Source organism: Crassostrea angulata, chromosome 5 (assembly GCF_025612915.1).
Source record: "Crassostrea angulata isolate pt1a10 chromosome 5, ASM2561291v2, whole genome shotgun sequence".
Classification (NCBI taxonomy): Eukaryota; Metazoa; Mollusca; class Bivalvia; order Ostreida; family Ostreidae; genus Magallana; species Magallana angulata.
The window spans coordinates 30,949,069-30,968,205 of record NC_069115.1 but is presented as its reverse complement, the minus strand read 5'-3'; the positions used below and the strand labels follow the sequence as shown (position 1 = coordinate 30,968,205).

Here is a 19,137-nt window from a genome sequence, read left to right as displayed (position 1 = left end):
ATCTGAGTCTTTCTCGAAGACGTCAAAATGGCTGGCCGTGTCAGAAGTCAATGTGGTTGCAGAATAAAATTTAGTATGGAGAGTATTTAAGGAATTTTATCGGAGTTTTTGTATGTAAGTAGCGTGCGTTTGATGTAAGATTTTAAAACTATTAGTGCGAATGTTTTTCCATTTGTCGAGATGCAAAATCTCATCTTGAGCCCTAGATTTCACGAAAATAATGACGTATATCTCCGCTAATTTAGGACCCATCAACTTGAAATTCGGCATTAGTGTATCTCAGATATCCCTAAAATGCATATTGCGCATGTTATAGAAATAAGTTGATTTTCTTAGGCTTTTGAAGCAAGCTGGTAGTTTTTCATCTGGGTCAGAGTTCGACCCCTTTATTTATGGTTACATTGAAATTAATGCTAAAACAAGCTTGGCCCCTGTGTCGTGGCACTGTACTTTATAAGTTTCGCAAACCCTGAGTCGTGCAACGGGTATCGTGCATATACCGTTAACACTTATACATCTTTACCTTCTCCTTGAAAGCTAAAAGGCAATTGTTACCGTTTTTAGTTTAAAGTCTCTCCGAATACGAGGAATATAAATAGGGAAATCTTTACCACTCTTGGGCCCTTCTGTATGTTGCAATGTATGCAAAAGGGCCAACAATTTAAAAAAAAATCGTCTTCTCAACTCCCACACATGGGAAAAACTAAACGCATGTTTTTAATATCTGTTTCCAAAATTGTGAAGTCTATGGCCCTTGGGTCAGGGCTTCATATGTATGAGAGCAGAACTAATATGGCCATTAATTGAACATGACAATATTGCATTCTGAAAATTGCATGCTTTCATGCGCATTACACTTTCTACCTAAATTGTGATATTCAGGTCAATAAGGTCAGAGGTGCAGGCCTAAGGGCGCTGCTGCCAATATGGTCATAAAGTGAAAAAAAAAGTATCAGATCTCTATAACATTTTCTCTACAAAACGCATTTGTAGAAAAATCCATATATCCTTCTGTTTACAATAAAGCAGAAGTGAGAAAAGAACTAGACAGATTGCACGATCAGTATGTACTGGTCCCTGCTGATAAGGCAAGTAACAACATTGTCTTTGTTTGTAAGGCACATTATATTAATTGCATTTTCAAAGAACTAGGTTTTGATTCTACACATGGTAATCCTTCTTACACCCATAGCAGCCTTTCAAAGGAGGAACTATTTTAAGCATAAATCTGTAATGGATATCTTTAATATCCACAATACACAAAATGAATTTGATTTACCTTTTTTTGTACTGGATTCCAAAGCTTCACAAAAATCCTTACTGAGATATATACAATGTAGCAGGTTCCAGTTAATGTTCTACCAAACCTCTCTCTTTACTTCTTACTAAAATTCTTACAGAAGTGAGGAAGAAACTTCAAGCTATAAAACCCAAAATAATATACTCCATGCAGAAGTGGTGGTGTAAATCAGATGTGGATATGAAAAAAGTTATTAACACCAGCAGAATCGGTCTCCTTTCAAAGTTAGAAATATTCAAAGTAAATAAAAAAATTTTCTTTATGAGCAAACGAAAAAACAAACCAATTGCATCATTGGATGGTTTATAAAAGGGAACCGCTTGGTTTTGACCCCCGAATGATTGGAGTTATTCAACCTGCATGCTATGGAACGATTGTAAACAGAGCAAACTTCAGAAATGTTAGCGAACAAAACGTACACAAGATTATTAAAATTTTGTAGTTTGCCTGATCATTACGACCTTTATTCATAGCGATGTCAAAGTTCTGATACAATCATACCCGTCTCGACGTCAGGGGTGAATTTTAACATGAGGCAAAATAACTCGATGTACTTTTATGTCGTTTGTTTTATTAACAAATTATGTACACAATTGAAATTCGGCTTAATGGACTGGGGATACTACTGCAATGTCTCGCCTATACCTCGACGATTGGCACTCCAAATTTGATTGACATGTAAACATTAAACCCGTTTGACCAAATTCTTGATCATTCCCTATATTGAAAAGGTACACATTATATTAATTTAAATAATTATGTAAAGATGTAAGAATTAAATATATCTTTATTATAAAGCTTTTTACTACTTGGAATATGTGATGTATATATTTAAGTCATGTGCTAATCATAAATAATCATAAATATGTCAACAAGACTCCTTCTACTTGTCTTTAACTCATTTGAAGAGGAAAAAATATAATTTCTAACAAAACCAATAAATGCTGTAATAAATGATAAATCATGAAAGTCGCGAAAATCAAAATAACTAGTACAGTTTTCCTGCATGTTAGCGTAATAATTATGGTGTTTTATTTTTTACATATCTGCATGTTCAATTCATATACATTTATCATCTGCTCTACATGTATTATTACTGATAAATAGATCATAAATCTTTCTTGAACATTTAACAAACATTTGCATAGTACTTGATCTTGCATCTGTTGCACGTGCATGTTTGCACTTACAGTGTCGTATGGACCCAAAACCATCTACATAATATATGATTAGACATATCGCGTTTCTTAAGTGTAAAAAAATGCCTTTCATATCAATGAATAACATAGTTAAAAAACATTTTATAAAACGTTAAAATATAACCTGATTTAATCACAAAAAGGAGAGATAACAACATGATTGACTTATAAGTTGTTGTTTTTTAAGTCAGATTAAAACCTCATTGTTTTGTAAAAATATATATATATATATTTATCCTGACCAACGGTTGGCGTCTCATGCTGAAAATCCAAAATAAAAGTTTTTTTTGTATTCTATATCAAATGATTTTTATATAAGAATAACATACACTAAAGATTTAAAGGTATTCATTTGTTAAAAAATAAGCTGGAAGAAGCGTATACAAAAAATAATTTTGAATTGAAAAATCTAAAGACACTATAAATTTCCTCTTTAATTAGCAAATTAAAATTTCGAAAAGAAGATGATAACATTTACAAATAATTCAAAACTTATTGAATGAAATCACTTCACTTATTTTTAATTTCTGTTTTTTCTCTTCTTCCTACTTGTCTACTCTATTGAAATAATCAATACATGTAGGCTAGGTAAATTATTGCTGGATTAATCCTTAAAATTTACAAATAATTTATAAATATGCAGCTACAAGCTTTCCGATCATCGTCCATTCAGAGAAGGTTCGACCTGTACATCTACGCACACGTTAAGGTAAGAAAATGCATTGTAGTTTTTTTTTAAATAATTAAAATCAGTGTACAAAATGTCGTTGGTCAACGACGGCGAGTTTTAAATTCTTTTATGACATTTTAAGTGTATAATGAAATTGAACTTAAATGGTTATACGATATGGATTGGTTTTACTAGAATTAAAAAATGTATGCAAAAATTGGCGTATTTTGAGATTATTTTTTTTTTTATAATTTTTAACAATACCAAGAACTTAGTCAGTGTGGCATTACCGAAATAGTCGCAACATTTTTATTTAAAGTACATGCTTTACGTGTGTTTGCTTACTGTTTTGCATGAATTGTAGTTTTATGAATTCATAATATTTTTTGCATTTATTCAAGACATATTTTTATTTAACAATGTTTGTATATCTTGCATTTATTTACTTTTATTGTAAAGTTAATCTGTTTAATATTACCTTGATTTTACTGGGCATTATTTGAAATTCTTACGTTCTTTCGTTGTTGAATAGCATGATAATATTATATGTTTTTGCAGCCACATTTTGTGCATTTCCCAAAATGAAGTCTAAAACTTTGGTTTGTGTTGTTCTGTGCCAGCTGGTTGTGTTGACATGGCTAACTCCGGCCCAAGGAAAGGGTCTGCTGTCCAATCTGATGAAACAGGCAGAAACCCTGAGCCATGGCCTTGACCTAGCTTCAAAGGTCGGGGACATAGGTTAGTACATTAAAAATGTGTTTAGATGATTCTAAAGTGTCTGAATTATGCAAGACCTAAGATGATACTTTTGCAATCGCAGTAGATGCTTCTTTTTGAACAAACTCATATATGCCACTAGAAAGACCACTGTTAAAAGAGTTTATAGGTACTTCTGCCATTGTTTCTTTATATGCCTGGTGATATACTTCTCTTTTAAAAAAACCCATCAAATAACAATAATTGTATATTTGAACATTTTACTTTAGATTTGCGTTTTACGACAGTAATGCGCAATACCCTACGCAGAGGGCGCGAATTTTAAACCTGCGACCGACCTTAATATGAAATAACCGGCGAAAAAAAAACCTCGAAGAATGAAAACTGAGAGTTTACAGAATTAGTAATAAGTTATAGATATCAATATATGCTTCACAATTTTCCAATTACAAAAAAGTTTAAATACTAAACCGTGTTTTACTTATATATAATAGTTTTCTGTATTTAACAAAGCTACAGAAATTTTACTACAAAGGCAAAACAAAATTTGTTAAGAGAGCTCTGTGGAAAAATATTAATTAGTCTCGTGATAATCATACCCTTTGAGAAATGTTTTGACAATAAATCAGTTTTCTCTTAAACAGTATTTATATTCTTATTCTTAATAGGTTCCCATAGAAATGATGTGGCCTTTACCGCCGTGACATCGAGTAGTACAACGTACAGAAGTGGTTCCACCATAGCATTCAACACCCTGAAGATCAACTACGGCAACGCTTTCAACAGAGGTAATATTACCGCTTCACCGCCCCGTCTGAGGGTCTGTATGTCTTTTCATGGAGCATTGCAATCCACTCAAGCTATGTGGGAAACAGCAGAATAATGATAAACAGCAGTGTTTACCATCAAGTACAGTGCCAGAAAACCTACCAACAATGCGGAGCTACCGTCACGATGTGGTTAAAAAGAAATGACCAGGTCTGGGTAGCATCTGGTTATTCCAGTATCTACGTATATGCTACGCATTCGTCATTTTCTGGCTGGAAAATACATTAGATCTGTAACAAGACCAAATGTTTGGAATAAAGAGACGTTTAATGTTTCAAGTAGTTAAGAATTATTTTTGCTAAAAAACGAATACTGTAGATTCTTAATTAAAAGAAGTACTATCAAAGAGGTTATCTACACGCGTGGGAAATTTACACTAGTAACGCGGTAAACTCAAACCGTGTAAAATACCCCCACTCGTACGGTAAAAAAAATAGAAATTTTAGAGTGGTAAATCACGCATCCGCGTTTTTAATACCCACGCGTAATGACTGATATAAAAAAACGCGTACTTACATGTATCCACCAGCGTAAATAACTACTTTTACAGTAGGTAGAGAAACATACAGTGCCAATTTCTTTTACGAAACGAAATACATACATGTACACACGTGGATAGACATCGGAATCAGTTACTTCATAGGTATAACATTTACATGTAGCATGTACGATATATGGCTAAAAAAGATGTTTCTACAAGTTAGTGTGAGTTTTAATCTTTTGAATGATTACATATTTGACATTTTGCGATGTACCTGATTTGGCGGACACCGTTTACTATCAAAAACACTCAATGAAATACACAGTCAAGTGGGACATGTAAACCGTCAATAGATCAGATTTTCTTCTAAACAATTTTAATGGTCTTCCTTGGACATCATATAACCAAAACCTGAGAATTAAGAGCAAATTGTCTGCAGTTTTTTTTTAAAGACATAAATTAATTTGGATTTATATATTCAAACAAGGTGTTTAAACATCTCGTAATTTAGATAACCTATTGAAACACATCAATTTACAGATTTATAATACTTTAGATATTTCAGACATATAACTTACCATTCCGTATCAATTCAGAATGGACATTTGAATTTTATTAGTCATTTCAAATCCCTTCAAGTATTAAGCATTATGAACATTTGGAACTGATTTTTTAAAAGAAAAATAATGGGACAGGGTACTACCGTATGGATCCCTATTGCTACGTGCCGGTAGAGGACTTTAAAGGTTCGCAGTGAGGGGGTGGGAGTGAGTCACAGCACGAAGTCCCAGAACTCAAGACTTTTAGAGGTTTAAGAGAATATTAACCGTGATATTGGAGTTCCTGTTACATGTAACGTAAGAATCAATATTTATGAATTATTAATATGCCTTCTGTCAGGGTGTCTCTTTATATATTATACTCATCTATCTTCGCATATTACATTGTATACCGAGTACAGAAAATTAAACTTAGTGAACATCTTGATACGATTTGTGGCCACGGGCAGTTTTTAGTTTTTTCCGTTTTATAAACTGTATACGGACAACCCAACTGAACGAATGGAAAAAGAAAAAAAAATTATAAAGCCACTAAAACCTTCGTTAAATAGTTTAATATAGACTGTTTCAACGTCTTTGATTTTATTTTATTATATCGTATACTTATAAAAAAATATACATGTAGCCTTTCCGCCCTGTGCAATATAAACCGTAAATTCGCTTACCCATATGATATAAACCCCAAGGGTGTGATATACGATTTATAACACACCCTCTCCGGCAATATTATGATGTCATATAGATCACATACCTAGTAGTGTACATGTATCAGCCCTGATGCACGTGTTTTGGACTAGGTGATACAGTAACCAAAAGCTAGGGCTGTATCACCCTCGGGGCTAATATTTCTCTGTCTCAGTCCGTCGTGAAGGGGGTGTATTGCCCTCAAATTTAAAATAGCTAATTCCCAACTGAAATAACTTTGTTTAAATTAAGACTAGTTTGTGAAATAACGATAGAAAGAATAATGAATATTATAAAGCATTACCTTACACGTTTGAATATGTTTATTTATTGCTGAAAATTGAAAAATAATAATTCAAAGATAGCGCTAAAGAGTGATACGTATCTAATTTAGGGGAGGTAACCTACAAAACGAGTGTGAAAAATAACACGCTTTATTTAATATTGATCAACATTTAAATTATGGACGATATAGAGAAGGATGGAACGAGACTTAATCTTAGAAAACCAGAGTTTAGATTGTAAAAATTAAGTGTTTAGAGAAATTCTTCATCTCAGACGACAGATTCCCTTCTACTGTATTTCAAACGACGATGGTTTTTAAGGGCCGCCAGAAGGCGGTCTGTTATTGTCTGAGGTCATGACGTCAGGCGTATCTAAGGTTTGAAAGTTGCATTCTCCGACAATGGGAGCAAGCAATATCATGATATTTCACAAAAAGACTAACCAATGCATGTTTAAGGTGTCAGCATTTACATTCACAATTGATGAAAATGTTAATACATGGGATGCAATAACAACAGCGAGCAAGAATTTTCAAGTTATAGGGATTTTCACCATGCAGTGCACGTGTGTAATCCTGATTTAAAAATAGATTTACCATATTTGAACGGTGGAAAAGGGGGAGGGGGTCATCGCAACAAGTTGTAATATTATTACGCTATTACGGTACAATATAAGTAATAATTGGTGTTGGATTATCATTATTACAAGATAGTCATCAGTTTCGATTTAAACAGATATATATCTATACAGCTTGAATTTTTACTGGAGGAACTAAATCACCAAAGCGGTGTGTTACCCGATTTTCGTTCAGTTTGGCGATTTCATTAATCTTTAAAAGGGAGCATAACTCGCGTGTCTTAATAAATCTACATTACTACATTTAACAATTACTAATCAAGTGTGTTACAAAACAAATGTCAAAAAATTCATCTGACCCCCTCACCATGGATCTCTGCCAATAGATGATTTCATTCAAACAATTGGATCAAGATATCAGCCGTTTCGTGAATGTTAAATCAGGATTTAGCGCCAAAATGTCTCATTCATAGTTTTTGCGCTCCGATTAGTGGACGAGTCCGTTGGGATCATGCGAATACCCCACAGCACACCATGAGTTTACATCACAGGCACGTAGGATCGGGGGTTGGGGTGAGGGCTGCTTCCACCTCCCCACTATTTTGCAGCAGGCACTTTCTTAACTTTATATAATAAAAAGAAATATCATGGATTTGCCCCCCCCCCCCCCTCATTTTTTGTAGGAGCATGTAATAAATGAAACTGCAAATAAGGAATTCTAATTGAATTGAAGTTACAGTTAGGGTTTTTTTCATGAATTTAAGAATTCACCCTTTTTCAATTGCTTGTCAAGATGATTTTGATGAACAATACGTGTTTGTATACCCCTTTATGTTTCATATGGTTGGACATTTTTAAAAAATGCCTTTCAGTTGATTTTGCATCTTAATATTACAAATACAATCTTTTAAAATATGACTATTTAAAGGTATATATACCGTGTTAAACGGCATTTTTGCAAAGTTGAAAACCAGACCCAAATTTTGTCAGCATGACTAGATATATGAAAAAGAAGTTTATAGAAAATTTTGCAATTGTTTGATAACTATTAACGAGGTACTAGCCATAATTTTAAAATGAAGAACGACGATTTACCTATGCATATTCATAAACGATTAACGTTTGAGGTGGATATGCGCATGTGAGCGGGAATAGTAAATAAATTTAGAAAAGCAGCATGCAGAACGAGGTAATACGACAGGTTTGTTTACATTTGTTAGGTTAGAGTTCATATAAACAGGTTCGTGTGCTCACAACAGAAAAAAATATCAGATATTGCAATCTGCAAGATCTGAAGATGGTTGCGTAACGGTGTCGTAGACAATCGATGAACGCTTTTTTGCAATTGACCATTATTTTCATACATTGACAACGCATGTATTATAATACATGTAATAGAACGTCAAAATGTTCCCGTCTGGGGCCTCTCGATATAAAACATACAATTTATAGATTTTAAGATTCCAAATATGCTTGGCGTTCCCACCTTCTTGCGAGAATCATAGTAAAACTTTTGAGAAACAAATGAAATGTGTAATTTTAAGAACATCATGCTTTTTAAGTAATAAAACAGTATATTCTGCGTAGTTTTTTTTTCAGGGTAGTGTTTTTAGACAGACGACACTTGACCGACGTGAACTTTGACGTCACAATAAGGGTAAATTACTCTAACTAGTTATTGTAAATTTGCTGAAATATAAACGCCAAAATCTTCTCAAAATCTTGCAGAGCTAACGAAAGGGGACATTTCTTCAGAGATATGAAACAGTGTTAACTTGCTCTCTTGTTTGGATGAATGCTCACATTTATTTTATTCACTATAATATTTATGATAATTTCCAGTAACATTTTTTAAAAAGGGGCGTGGCAGCCTCATTCAAATTTTTTTTTCTCAAAACCAGGCAAGTTCTAATCTAATCCGGGGTGAGGAATGGAGAGTGCATAGTATGCATTTAGCTCTTTAGCTGCTCAGAGATATTTTTTTTTTTCACTCCGATTTATTACTTGATCCAAAGGGGGGGGGGGGCCTTCATTTTCCTTTTTTTTTAAAACGGAGGGGGGGGGGGGTCAACTGTATTAGTCAATTTTTAATGTGTAAGTTTAAGAAAATGTCTGTTGCAGAGGAAATAAACTGCAACGAACATTATGTTAAAATCTTTATTATTCAGTAATAATGTATCTAAATAAATTCTACTTGTATATCAATAATAAAATCTTATAAATTATGAAAATTTACCGAAAAAATAGAAATGTTTTATTTTATTTTGCTTTCAGATTCATTTACGTTACGTTGCTATTTTAATTAATTTATCATAATTCAATATTTGATCACATGCTGCGCTCGCCCCAACGGTCGCACCGTAAAACATATTAGTTAATACGCCAAAGATAGAAAAACTAATTAATTATAGTCTGTCCCAAGTTATATTGCTTCCATCACTTTTTGATGGTTTCTAATAAAATTACACATACCTGTAAAAGAAATGCAGCTGAAATCGATAAAACGGACAATAGAACAAAGCTTTTGTTTACATTTTGAATGTTGGAGTGGTAACATGAATGTGTTTAACATTAGGAACTCTTTATTTATGCTTAACATGAATAAAAAGATAGACAAATCAGCTTGAGAAAGACTATGTACTGGTATATTAAATCTATGTATTACTAAACAAAAACAGAGTACGAGCCTTGTTTACATGACAAGGAATTTTTAGCCCTGTATCTTGCTTATAACTCAACGTCTCTCAAATTTTATATGATCATTAAAACTGCATTCCTAAAGCACCGTTAATAATAAAAACAGAAAATTAGAATTTGAATAAAATCGTGACCATGCCCCTTTAACATAAGCTGATTAACCTTTTAACATTTCGTTACTTCAATATACAAAGTATAAATTCATTTACAAAATCGGGTGCAGCCATTACTTGGTCCAAAATTCGACGTTTGTACTAAATTGTCCTGTCAGTTAAATTTAATTTATCCTCACAACATTACTTGTTTTTCATTAGTGAATCTTCAGTCCTTGCAAACGATACATCATAGGGTTCGTCATTGGGTTTCTATTTTCGTATTACGATGATTTAAATTCAGAGAAAAGGTGGATTAACAAATTTTGCTGTGTTTAAGCTCTTTGCTGTTTTTGTTGGGAAAAATTCATAAATTAGTTTCTTAGTACTTGCTTGAAGTGCATTTAAATAAATATTGGGCCAGTTGATTGCTAGTCTACCAAAGTTTCGAAATTTGGACCCTGTTGATTTCAGGATCTTCGACCATGCCAATATGGTTCAGAATGATCAACAATACGATTAAAATAAACATACATATAACTGTCTCCAAGTTTGATGTACAAACAATGATAAGAGTTTTTTTTTTAATTCATAGTTGTTTTCCATGGTTTCAAACTTAAACTAATACTAGTAATTGCTTTTGTGCCTTTTCTGTGATATTTCCATTGGTATATGTCTGTTTAATAATATAATTATTGTGTGTAAAAACTCCGCGTTCTACAGGTCCATGCTCTGTGTTCTGCATGGCAAATATATTTTTGTAAACGTAAAACATCGTTATATTGATGATTCTGAACAATCAATTTGCGATTCTTAAACGTAAACATACGTAATAAACAGCAATGATAAAAAGTTCACCGGGAAATGAACTTGGTTAGTACATGTACGTGATCAAATCTTTCGAGAAGCCTTCAAGCTTTATAGGATTTAATCACGTGACCAACTAAGTTTATATACCGGTGAACTTTTTAAACTGCTCTTTATTTCTTAAATATTCAATATGCAAAATTGAGAGTTGATAAGTAGTAAGACTTGTATAAAATTAATCTGAGAAAAACAATGAACTGTTCCATGGGATTTCATTAAAAAAAACCCAAGCATTCTGAAAGTATTACATAAGCAATACACGTCCCCTACCAGTTTGTACCATTCTATGAAAGCTTCGAAGCATACATCTATTTCAAAAATATTATAAACGAGATGTTATGCTTTAATCAGAGATAGAAGAACAGAGGAAATTCAAACTACATAGTTAATATAGAATTAAAATAAAATTGCTTATATACAATGTAATACTCTCTATTTTATCTCCTGTAATTTCGCCAAGTCCATTAAGTATTTGCTGGTAGAAAGAAGAAGGTACAATTTTTTTCAATATTTGCCCTAAAATTCAAACATTGTTTAAATCTCATAAAAATATGCACGATCTTGAACATGTGTGTATATAAAGTACCAAGTTAAACATTTTTATCTTGTTTGAATAAATAGTTATGACTTAAACATTTTGGCATATTTCTAAGATTTGGTAAAAAAAAATTGATAAAAAATGGCACATTTTCTCATAGTTTTTTGTAAAGGAAAATGTGTCCGCAGCCGTCGCCCACAACGAATTTAATATATTTTATGTGATATCACATAATAAAGTTATAATGCGAGTTTCATTGTGAGCGACAGCTGCGGACATATTTTTTCTATTCAAAACTCTACTAAGGAATTGGTGTCTTCTGCTCAGTTTTATTAAAATTACGGGTAAATGCATTGTTTGTGACATCACAATTAAACTTAAGGAAGTCTAATCGGGTAACTATATATAGATTCTTAATTTATGGATATCCTTGTGTAAATAAACGTTACATTTCAATTTCTTGTGATATCTTTAAATATCACTCTAAAACAGGGCAAAATAAGATTGATACTGTACGTAGTTCTTTGTGAAAACAATGCACTGTTATGCAGAATATCATTTCTTACCGTCTTCTGTACCTTGAATCAACAGACCAACCATATAACGAACCAGATTGTAATAATACAAAACAAGAGGCCCATGGGCCACATCGCTCACCTGAGGAACAAGAGGTATGATAAAATCAGCTCAATGGAGTCATAATACAAACTTTCTGGACAATGTACAATAATTCATGTAAATCCTGTATAAATAAAATCCATTTTCCCCTGGATATTCTTATGTTTATAATCATTAGTCCCTTTTCTAACAGGATGATTTTATAGTCATATCATATGTTGAGTATTGCAGATCTAAAAAAGATCCCTAACAATAGTTTATATATGGGATATAAACGTACATCAAACTCTGAACCTTCTCGTGAGGCCAAAGAATTGTCCTGGGGCCAAAGTCTTAACAATTATAAAGAATCATCTGGCTGATTAGTTTTTGAGAAGATTTTTAAAGATTTACCCTATATATTCCTTTGTTAAACTTTGACCCCCCCCCCATTGTGGCCCCACCCTACCCTTGGGGATCATTATTTTCACAACTTTGAATCTACACTACCTGAGGATGCTTTCACACAAGTTTCAGCTTTCCTGGCTGATTAGTTTCTGAGAAGAAGATTTTTAAAGAATAACTCTGTTTATTCATATGTAAAACATCGACCTCCCATTGTGGCCCAAACCTACCCCCAGGGGTCATGATTTTCACAAATTTGAATCTACACTACCTGAGTATGCTTCCACACAAGTTTTAGCTTTCCTGGCTAATTAGTTTCTGAGAAGAAGATTTACTGTATATAATCATATGTTAAACTTCGATCCCCCATTGTGGCCCCAACCTACCCCCAGGGGTCATGATTTTCACAACTTTGAATCTACACTACCTGAGGATGCTTCCACACAAGTTCCAGCTTTGCCTGCGAATTAGTTTCTGAGAAGAAGATTTTTAAAGATTTACTGTATATATTCCTATGTTAAACTTTGATCCCCCATTGTGGCCCCACCCTACACCCGGGGGTCATGATTTTCACAACTTTAAAATTTACACTACCTGAGGATGCATCCACACAAGTGTCAGCTTTCCTGTCTGATTATTTTCTGAGAAGAAGATTTTTAAAGATTTACTGTATATATTCCTATGTAAAACGTCGATCTCCTATTGTGGCCCCTCCCTACCCCCAGGGGTCATGATTTTCACATCTTTGAATCTACACTACCTGAAGATGGTTCCACACAAGTTTCAGCTTTCCTGGCCGATTAGTTTCTGAGAAGAAGATTTCTTAAGAGTTACTCTATATATTCATGTTAAACTTCGACCCCCCATTGTGGTCCCATCCTCAGGTGAGCTAAAAAGGTTAAGTTTACAATTCAATAAGTGGGTTTCTGGAAGAACAGATTTTGAAAATTTTCGTAATAAATATTGACTATTTTTTATACTTTTTTAATCTTTAGCTTTTAAGATCTGTGTACAAACATAGAATTGTGAGCAAATCTCTGTATCTTGCTTATAATTCGAAGCTTAACACTCAAATATGGTTAGTAAATAGAAATTGTAAACAACATGCACTACATGTATAACAAATAAAGAAAACAATTTATTTTTTCGAAATGAATCATATATATATACATGGATATACCTACGTATTTCCGTAAGCGATATTAAACTCTATTTAAACTGAATAAACTAGAGAAAATGCCGAGCATCTCAACAAAACCTATAGCATTAATCTACCATTACGCAAAAGATAATGCCGAATTACCGATAGAATGAATTGTATTTCAGTACCCCTACATCAGACTTTGCTTAATATGCGCAGGTAAACAGTTAACGTAACTGTTTGATTTACCGAAGTCTCTGATTGATTTGATACGAAAAATCACGAAATACAGACGATAGTTTCCAGGTTACAAAGCATAAATAATGAAAACGAAACGAAAATCAGAACAAGCTAACACCAACGTCATGTGTGAAAACTGTCAACGCATTGAAATATTTAGCCTCAATTTACTTCACAAAATCGGCACCAATATATTTTTCATGTTTCAAAACTTCCCTTCATACGCGAACTGTTGCACAACAAGCAAATTCATCATAGTCAGATCGACCCTTTTTCGTATAATGTCATGGCTGCTTTAAACAAAGAACCTCGTTTTAGAAGTATGGAATACGAGTCTTGGTAAAATGGGTAATGCAAACCCGGGCCGTGGCAAAATAAATGCCAGGGCAGATCGGCAATTGTCAATTCCAAATACGCATTATTTTGCAGCAATATCTACAGCGAATACAAATATACTAGTCCATCAAATATCCTGAAATTTTAATGAGATTGGCAGATTAATAACTGCCAATCTTTTGTTTTGCCTAGGCCAAGTCTTGCCTACCCATTTTACCGGATGCCGAGCCCGATTGAAATACGCCTTTCCTTTATTATTATTTTCGTAATAACTTCGATTTGAAACAAAATTACCACTTAATTTTTGCAATTTATATTTTCCTTCCCATAAGGATAATTTATGCTAAACTACGTTGAATTTGCCTCGGTAGTTCTTGAGAAGAAGATTTTTAAAAATGCACCCCCCTTTTTCTACAGTTTCAAGGTTTTCTCCGCTTTGAATACAGATTGGACTTTAATTTTTGCAATTTATATTCGCCCTCCCATAAGGATGCTTTGTGCCAAATTTGGTTGAAATTGGATAAGCAGTTTTAGAGAAGAAGTGCAAAATGTAAAAAGTTTACAGACGGACAGACGGACAGACGGACAGACGGACGGACGGACAGACGGACAGACGGACGACGGACAAAATGTGATCAGAATAGCTCACTTGAGCTTTCAGCTCAGGTGAGCTAAAAACCTGTCGATTAAATTTATAACACAATACTTGACACTATTTTACAGAGCTTTTTTGTTTGTTAGAAACAATAAAAGGAATATATGGTACAAGTAATGCACGATTTTATTACTGAATACATACTTTCCTCGTTTATTCAATACACACCGAACCCGATAACGAACCCGAACATTAAAAAAATTGAATATATAAAAATAATTTTCTCGAAAATATGTCAACCAGACGCTACAAAAGTGTAAACTTGATCTGTACTTTTACATTTTGAAGCTGTTTAGCACATTTCATATTATTCCTCAAACGCATAAAAAAAGTGTGGAAAACTGAAGTGGGACAGAGAGATGGACTGACGGACGCAGAGGAAAGCTAAAGTCCCCTCCGGTGAAACCGGTAGGGGACTAATAAACACATGAAGGAACTTAAATCTCATTTTGAATTATAAAAAATAAATCTATTAAAATGTCATTGACTTGATTTTATTAATAGATACAGAAACAGATATATCAGGGAAATGTGGATGAAAAGCTCATGAATGAGCTGCTGGGAAACATTACAGAATGTCATCAGCTGATAATACAATATCAATTTATGTTACCTACATATGTAATATTTTAAATTAAAATTTTGTAATGTTCATACAACAGATAATAGTAGATGGTAATAAGCCACATGGTCCTTTTACTTCATGTGACGAGAAATCGTTTTAGAAGAATCACGGAACAATTCGTGATCAAATGTTTATGCAGAAAGCAAGAAGCAGAACCACAGCAGAAAGATACGCTCAACATATTTTCTGCTCTCATTTTGTTACTGGTTGATACTTCAAAGACAGTGAAATCTGGTATATATTAGTAATTACTCATTCATATGCCATATTTATCATTACATGTCATTGCTGATGCAAATGATGAAATAGATGCATTAGAAATACCATTTTGAAATGTAATCATACTATCTGGTATACATGTACTTATTAATATTTACATTCCACATATTTTGCACATAAAGTATGTGTAAAGCTACTGTAGATATACCACCATAACGCAGAAAGGGTGCTCAAAGGATACTAGTAAATAAGTTTTATTATGGCGTCACAATATTAGAATGCTAATAAAAATCACATGAGCAAATTAAAGTTCACGCTCGTACATGTACAGTTATTTCATGCATATCTTTTACAATTTACAATTTAATGCTATGCTATGGCATGCGATGTTAATGATATGCTATGAGATTTCAATATTATAATGCTATGAGATTTTTATGCTCTGTTATGAGAAATTGAAATGGAGGCCTAATGATATATTATTTATCATATTAATCTTTATACTTAATTTTCCTATTTAATATTCCAGAAAATGCTAGAGATACTCCATGTCCATTTCTTGACCAGCGTCCCATCCCCACATAATTATGATCCCGAGTTCGTAAATTTAATAATTTTGTTAGACGACTTTTTGCTCATCAATAACATTACGATATGCTAAAATAGTATTATATAAATTAAAAATTTTATAAAGCAGAAATTAATGCCCACTGCAGTATACCCTTACACCAAAACCCCATACCTTAGGGTAATAAATTTCTCAGATACGATACAGGCTTTCTTATTAAATATAAACCATGCTCTTAGTTTATCCGATTACCGGTAATTTGCAGAAAAAGTCATTATCAAAATAAGCACCTAAAAATTATGCATCATGTGAGGTGGGCGTCCTGAATTAACACTTAATGATCCGTCCTGAATTAACACTTAATGATCTTTCCTCCTTTGTTTGCACTTAAAATCCAGAAAGCTTTAAAGAAAAAAGCTATAAATATTAAAATGAATACTTACCATATCTCCAGGTCCACTAAGCATGAAAAGTCAAGAAAATGTTTCATTTTAAAAAAGTCATTAAAAGCGTTAAGTACACACAAATGATATATCGCATGAATAATGACGTCTAACAACAAAAAAACCTTCTTACATTCTTTACTAGACAAAGGCCTTAATACATTGAAAGCTTAAATATATTGTGATTTAACATTTTTAAAATTGTTGGGAAAAAAACAATTAAAACGTATTACATGTGTTACAAATAGTCAAGATTAACCATGTACAACCGATTCGATGCTCATAGTGGCCACTCATATGTGCAAGGTTACAAATGAAACTCAATTTAAAACGTATACGGAAAGTTAAAAAACGTTAAAAAGTTTAAAAAAAGAACAACCTAATTTACAAAATCACTCTTGCAACACACATGTTTCAGTGATGGTCTACCCTCAGCACTTTAGCAGGTGTGAGTAAGCATCTTTAAAAAAACAGGAATTGTTTCATCAATAAATAAATTCTGTAAAGAAGTGAAGGAAAACCGCAATAACATCATACAATTTAACATTTAGATAAGACAACTAATTTCAAAATAAATGACGAAAACAAGTTTCAAAAAGCATTGTGTAAAGAATAGACATTGGATATAAACTGCAAAAAATATATAATTAAGCTATATGACAATATCATTACATGTATATATGTTAAACCAATCAACAATGTAGTAGTTCCCAATAAAATCAAATACAAAATGCCGCTTAAAGACTGTTAAAAACTATATAAATCATTTCGTTTTCTCTTGGACTGAAATGTCGTATTTTCATTGGTTTAAACATAGCACGTGACTGCTTTATTTATCTTTATGTTAGTTCGGTGAGAATAAATACTAGGCAATATGAGCGTCATTGGACGACTCTTCGCCTTCTCATTTCGACATTTTATATTATTTAATACAGAAAGGGCATGCTGTAAGTTCTTAAAATATTTGGAGTAGTTCTTACTTCGCTTTTTATGGAGCAGAACAAAATGGCATCGTCGAAATTTGCTCAAATCTCTGCAGAAGAAAGGGTAAATATGTTTAAAATTGAATAGCAACAAAACATTTTAGGTTAACATGGGTGAAGCGAAGATCTTTAAAGAGTATTTAAAAAGTGAGATTGATAATTTTGAAGAGTTTAAATAAGTAAAATTGGATGAGATGTTAGGCATCATGTACATGATTTTGCGTGGATCATGATCACTATTTGTGAATAAATGTGTCACTTCATAGTCCTCGATACAATAACGCGCTTTCCATTAACGTTGCCTCATCGACGACGTCATCGAGAAATGGTGACGTAAATGGAACGTTTGGCAACATCAAAATGCTCTAGCAAGGACATATTTCAATGTAGTTGGACAAATTCTTGTATAAGTAATTCTGGTTTTGTAGAATATGATAACTATGACGCCATATTGTTTCCTATATTCTGACCCAAAATATTTATGCTGCATATTTGAACGATCTTTCATAAAAATACACATACCTATGAAAGTAGTGCAATTGTAATCGATGAATAGGAAAATTTCCATGATAAATTCATTCACATATTATCATATTTTACTCGTAAAAATTCACAGTAACGAAAACAGATTTCTTACGGAGATTTATAATGGGGAATGTTGACATCTTTTCTCCATTCGGAAGTATTCGGGACACTTTGCGCAATTTTTCAACGTTTTCATCCGGGCGTCTTTATCTCTTTGGCAATGGAAACCCCTCGGGGACTTTTTATTTTTAGCCCTGTATTGATACCCGACAACCTAGAGGGGGCGTTTCAACGGGAAAATCTTGGGATTTTTTCATACTATTGAATGAACATTGTCTAAACCAAGAGGTATTTAGAAATATCGAATAATTTAAGGAAATATGCGGCAAAAATATCTTGGACCAGACTATAATCGGCAACGGTATATTGCGTTGCACGACGCGCGTTCCAGCAATCGCCGGTGAAATGGAAAGCACCCTTAGAGATTGATCAACCCAATATATTTCTGCAGTCGGTCAGTAGCAAACCTAATAAGTAATATTATCTTGCAACTATCCCTTACATTGACCGAGTAAATATAACCTAATTAACCAAAGCCAATTCAGTCAATGCACAAATATAGCCTCGTGCATTTAACCGACGTTCAAAAGCATTGTGACAACATTTTTTGCTTCCTTTACGCCATAGCGTCATGGTTGAACTGCAGATATGATATGATAGTTCTTTGACGAATAACGCTCCTTTAAAGCGCAGAATGTCATATCATGTTGTAGGATCAACAACATACATGATAACGGTATTCAAATATAAGCAATATTTGGGCTCGGGTTCAAAACGTGGAGAAGGCTCGGCAAGCATCCCCCTCTGTCACGTTTTCTTAACCTCGCCCAGATATATAGCTTATAT

At 33.2% G+C, this 19,137-nt stretch overlaps 1 pseudogene; it reads left to right on the top strand.

The window, feature by feature from the left end:
* The first annotated feature begins 3,169 nt into the window (after nt 1-3,169).
* LOC128184884 (caprin-2-like) lies at nt 3,170-4,988 on the top strand (annotated as a pseudogene).
* The last annotated feature ends 14,149 nt before the right edge of the window (nt 4,989-19,137 follow it).